This window comes from Apodemus sylvaticus, chromosome 13, assembly GCF_947179515.1.
Source record: "Apodemus sylvaticus chromosome 13, mApoSyl1.1, whole genome shotgun sequence".
Lineage (NCBI taxonomy): Eukaryota > Metazoa > Chordata > Mammalia > Rodentia > Muridae > Apodemus > Apodemus sylvaticus.
In genome coordinates this window covers 64,235,122-64,241,065 of record NC_067484.1, presented here as the reverse complement: position 1 = coordinate 64,241,065, position 5,944 = coordinate 64,235,122, and the positions used below count along the sequence as shown (strand labels likewise).

Below are 5,944 nucleotides of genomic sequence, written 5' to 3'. Positions count from 1 at the left end.
GAAAATGGAAAAATCTGCCATGCTCATGGATTGGCAGGATTAATATAGTTAAAATGGCCATCTTGCCAAAAACAATCTACAGATTCAATGCAACCCCCATCAAAATCCCAACTTAGTTCTTCACAGAGTTAGAAAAAGCAATTCTCAAATTCATCTGGAATAACAAGAAACCCAGAATAGCTAAAACTATTCTCAACAACAAAAGAAATTCTAGGGGAATCAGTATCCCTGACTTCAAGCAATACTACAGAGCAATAGTGTTAAAAACTGCATGGTATTGGTACAGTGACAGACAAGTGGACCAATGGAATAGAATTGAAGATCCAGAAATGAACCCACACACCTATGGTCACTTGATCTTCGACAAAGGAGCCAAAAACATCCAGTGGAAAAAAGATAGCCTTTTCAACAAATGGTGCTGGTTCAATTGGAGGTCAGCATGCAGAAGAATGTGAATTGATCCATTCTTATCTCCAAGTACTAAACTTCACTCCAAGTGGATCAAGGACCTCCATGTAAAACCAGACACACTGAAACTAATAGAAAAGAAACTGGGGAAGACCCTAGAGGACATGGGCATGGGGGAAAAGTTCCTGAACAGATCACCAAGAGCTTATGCAATAAGAATTGACAAATGGGACCTCATAAAATTACAAAGTTTCTGTAAGGCAAAGGACACTGTTAAAAGGACAAAACAGCAACCATCAAATTGGAAAGGATATTCACCAACCCTACATCAATATATGCAAATAAGTGTTAGTTGGTAATAGTTTCAAAAAAATTGAGTAATGCGTTTTAGTAATTAGTCTAAAATTCTTTAAAAGGCAGTATATTGGTCATCACTCTAATAAAAAACAATTGTGCATTTTCCTTCTTGCACTATAGCACTGATTATATTTGATTGTATACATTTGATTTTGTTTTTGTTTTTCTACTGACAATGTATTTGTAGTTTTAATTTCCTCCTATTCTTAAAAGTTTTCCTTTGTACTTTTCCCTCCTTATACCCCTCAAGTGCTAGGAAGATACTTTAGCAACCGACTACTTTGGGAATGTGTTTTGTTTGGTATTTCTCTGGCTGGTATTGACCTCTATAATATAACTATTGTCAATGTTTGAGGGTTGCAGACTCCCCAAATTTGTTCAGTTACAAATAAAGCGAAGTATTCATTAAGATGCTATAACCTGGACCAACAATAAATTATCTTCATTTTCATTTAAGTCAACTGACATAATAGCTGGTTTCTGTAGTTATCATTTCTGTTTGAAAACCGATGTATATCAAAGTGGAATAATTTTATCTTTTTGTAAAAAAAAAAACACTCAGAGTCTCATAAAAACATTTACAAAGACTAAGATCACAAAAGAAGAAAGATATTAAATTTTATTTTCTAAGAAGCAGAGCTTAACATTTTCACACAAATATTATTCTTACCATGGAACCTCAATGAAGTTTAACTCAATTGTTCTGTACTTACCTATTTTGTTTTGAAGCAGCACTAAGTGATGGGTTTTATTACGGTACGTTTGTTGTTGCTGCTCTTCCTCCCCTTCCTCGTGCTCACTGCTTCCTCCTCCTAGCAGTCTCCACTCTCCTTTCATCCCACTTATGTAGAATTCAGATTTTACATTGGAATCCCTGCTTGTTCCAAGGCATTGTTGTAGGTTTAGATTTTTCAAAACCTACATTTAATAAGGGATTTTAAACCTACATTTTAACCTCTCTTTTAGCCCACCACCTACCAGAGGTAATGGAAAGGAAAGGTTAAGAGGGAAAAGAGGGATGTGAACCTGTCTATAAATAGTTCTTTGGAGTGAATCCAATCTTCCCTGTCAGGATATCAGCAGTTCAGTTCACATAAAACAGCACCAACAACTTGATGCACTCACAAGCACCATTCATGAATCAGCAATGGCAGTTAGATCAGAAGAAACCTCAAGGCTCTGCTAATTGGTCCAAGTCCACAAAAGCAGCAAGAAGTCACTGGAATACCACCAGAGTTCTTTGGTGCATTTCTCTCTATGAAGTCACAACAAATGATGATCAGCAAAGAAGGCAAGGTGAACCAATGCCACAGCAACATCAGTGAAGACCAATGATGACCAGCAAAGAGTGGCAAGACAAACCAATACCACACAGTATCATCCACTGTGTGTCGGGTTATATTTTATCCTCTCGAAATATCACATGTTCTCTCAAGCATCTGCTCTGGCAAAACATCACGTGCCCCTTTTATCAGGCTGCTTCCAGGAAAATACCACATGCCCGTTCTCAACACAACATCCTCCCATGTGTCTGCTTTAGCAAAAACATCTTCTCATAAGACAGTTTCCAGAAAAACTTCACATGACACAACTGAGTCTCCAAAGAAACCAAAGCTTTCTACTTCACATTATGCATGACAAAGTAACTACATCATGGACTAAGCTCTCAGTTTTTACATTTTAATTGATATACAATAATTGTACATTTTTATGATATACAATATGGTAACATCTCAGGTTTTGGGGTTTTTTTTGGTTTGTTGTTGTTGTTTTACGTTGTTAAGATTTTGGAAAAAGAAGATAATTTTCAATAAGAAAGTATATCCTGAAAGAAAGAAAGAAAGAAAGAAAGAAAGAAAGAAAGAAAGAAAGAAAGAAAGAAAGAAAGAAAGAAAGAAAGAAAGAAAGAAAGAAAGAAAGGAAGGAAGGAAGGAAGGAAGGAAGGAAGGAAGGAAGGAAGGAAGGAAGGAAGGAAGAAGGAAGAAATCCTAACCTCACAGTGGAGAATAGTAAGCACATCCAAATGCAATGTTTGCTCTAAGAAGAAAAAGTGAATATTCAGCCATACCTAAATAATTCTTGACACTACAAAAGTAAATTCTGACTTGAGTCTTGACATATGCACATGCACATAAATACCTAAATTATATTCATTGATTTGCTTTGAAAAAGTGGTTAATAAAACTTGTGCTCCAAGGTAGGTTAATCTTGAGGACAGAGAAAAGAAGTGTCTGTCAACAATTAAAATGTTTTCATTAGGAGTCTTAGCTTCTTAATGCTGTAATAAAAATGCTGACAAATGCACTTAAGGGGGAAAGGGCTAAAGCCCAGTGCATTGTGGCAAGGAAGTCACAGAAGCAGAACTTTAAGGAGCTGGTCACATTACATCTAAAGTCAGGAAACAAGGATGACAATTACATATATCCAGCTTGGTTTTGTGATTTCTGTTTTATACAATCCTTACCCAGAGAATGGTCTCACTGACAGTTGAGATGGGTCTTTCCAGATCAATGAATTTAATCAAGATAGTCATCACAAGCATGCCCTGATGCTAGTCTCTCAGATGATTCTGGAGTCTGTCAGTTTGACAATTAATGCTGTCATAATAAATAAATCAACACATTATAATTTCTAGGATAAGCTCTAAAAATAGAGTGATTTCCAATCAACTAAAGGATAAGAAACAGAATGATTGAATAATAAATATTCAATCCACAAAAATAAATTAGTGAAAAGATGTTATAAATTTAAGATATCAGCAATCAAACTGGAAATGAATTCAATAACCTCAATTGAAAAGAATGAATTGTCATGGATTTAGAGTGTAATTCTGTCTAGCATGCATGAGGTCATTGCACAGGGTTTGGTGGGTTGTTAATCTCTAGCAGTAGGAAGGAAGAGAGGGAGTGAGGAAGACAGGGAAGGAAGGAAAATTATTAGTTTCAAAAACTAAAGCAATTCAAAGGATTTATATAGAATACAAGACACAGAGTCACAGACTGAAACAGAGGCCCCTAGTCAATGCATGTGTAAACGAAAGACACTTTCATACTTTTATATTTTTCATCAGACTCTGTTTATGACATAAATTCATACCTAGTTCCAGAGAACTAACATGGAAAAAAAAAAAACCTTCAAATTCATGACAAAGGCAGACATATAAAATTGAACGTAGTAGCTATTTTGCCTTTAAGATGAATATTTTCTAACCTATTTTCTTCAGATTGACCAAATCTGAATAAGAAGATTATCATTAAGCTGATAAAGGTGAGTTGCAAAAATGTGCAGATAACACCAGGATCAATGAGAATAAAAAAAGTGAAGAAATGTTTCTTTTCTTTGAGGGCAGAAAGAAACAGGAAACCCTGCTCATCAAATGTAACCATCAACAAACAGAAGAATACAGCCTGGGCGGAGAGACAGGAGAAATACAGATGCAAAGCTAGTCAATGAAAGGATGATGATTCTTGAAGCTGGGAGATGGCTCAGAGGGTTAAATGTTTGTTGCATAAGCAAAAGGACCTGAGTTTGATTCTCCAGCATCAACATAAAAAGACAGACATGGCTCCTATAATCTCCATGTGGTAGGGCAGAAATAGGCAAGCCCTGGTGGATCCCATTGGCCAACCAGTCTAGCCAATCAATTACATTTAAATAATTACATTTAAATTGGCATTTTTCTTTCCATGTACAACAAGGAAAACCAGAAGAAATTTAATTGGTCTATTCAAAGTATTTAGAAAGTAGTTGTTAACCTAGAATAATTTGTAAAAAGTAAGATATATCAGCAACATGGGGCAGTCACCTGGAAGAGTCCCATACAGTGTGGGGTAGCCTGACCACTCAGCAGCCATTTGAGCCCAAATCCAGTGCTTCGAGTAGGTCAAGACTAAGACCTATGCCACTTATGAGCTGCTAGACTCTGAAGAGGAATAAATGCTGAAGAACCAGATCTGAGAGCACATCATGGGCACCAGAGATGAAAATCTGAAGTATGTCTGTGATGGACAAAGTCTAGGCAATGGTCGAGAATTCATGGTGTTTCAGAAACCATGACCTATTGCAGTGACTATTTGCCAGTAAAGCTGTGTGGGCAAAAATTATACAGAATGAGCCTTTCCGCTCGGCCGTTCTCCTGTATAGGAGGCAGCCATGGCGCCCAGCCGGAATGGCATGATCCTGAAGCCCTACTTCCACAAGGACTGGCAGCAGCGAGCGAGTGGACACTTGGTTCAACCAGCCGGCACGCAAGATTTGCAGACTCAAGGCTCGGCAGGCAAAAGCCTGCCACATTGCCCCTCGGCCCGCGTCCTGCCCCATCTTGCAGTGTCCTACCGTCAGATACCACACCATGGTCCGCACTGGCCGGGGCTTCAGCCTGGAGGAACTCAGGGTGGCTGGTATCCACAAGAAGATGGCTCGCACCATCGGCATCTCTGTGGACCCAAGGAGGAGAAACAAATCCACTGAGTCACTGCAGGCCAACGTGCAGTGCCTGAAGGAGTCCAGCTGCAAGCTCATACTGTTCCCAGGAAGCCATCTGCGTCAAAGAAGGGAGATGGTTCTTAAGCTGAGGAACTTAAATTGGCCACCCAGCTGACGGGACCCGTGATGCCCATCCGGAATGTGTACAAAAAGGAAAAGGCCAGAGTCATCAGAGAAGAAGAGAAGAACTTCAAGGCTGTTGCCAGTCTCCGCATGGCCCGTGCCAATGCCCGGCTCTTTGGCATCCGAGCAAAAAGGGCGAAGAAAGCTGCGGAGCAAGACATTGAAAAGAAAAAGTAACGCGTGGCTGGAGAGTTGCAATAAATTTTCCATAAAGCAAAAATATATATATACAGAATGATATTATTGAAGTTTCCAATGTCACTGTGACGAGTGAATTTTTGTTGGAGGGGTGGAAAGAGAGGAACAGAGCAGTGCTTACACAGAGGATGTCTTTTACCACTGAAGGCCATGCAGATATGGGTGTCTGTGCTACCACAAGAGTTGATGATGATGCCAATGGCCCATGTTACCACTGAAGGCCATGTCTAGGTCCTGGGTCCTGCTAGGGGGTTGGGCTGATGCCCATGGTCCATGTTACCACTGAAGGCTCTGTGGCTCATGGTCTATACTGCTACCACCAGAGGACATATTGATGTCTGTGGGCTGAGCGGCTGCTAGGGACCACATTAGT

At 39.3% G+C, this 5,944-nt stretch overlaps 1 pseudogene; it reads left to right on the top strand.

Annotated features, from left to right (window-relative positions):
- The first annotated feature begins 4,884 nt into the window (after positions 1-4,884).
- Positions 4,885-5,550, top strand: LOC127663789 (60S ribosomal protein L13-like; annotated as a pseudogene).
- The last annotated feature ends 394 nt before the right edge of the window (positions 5,551-5,944 follow it).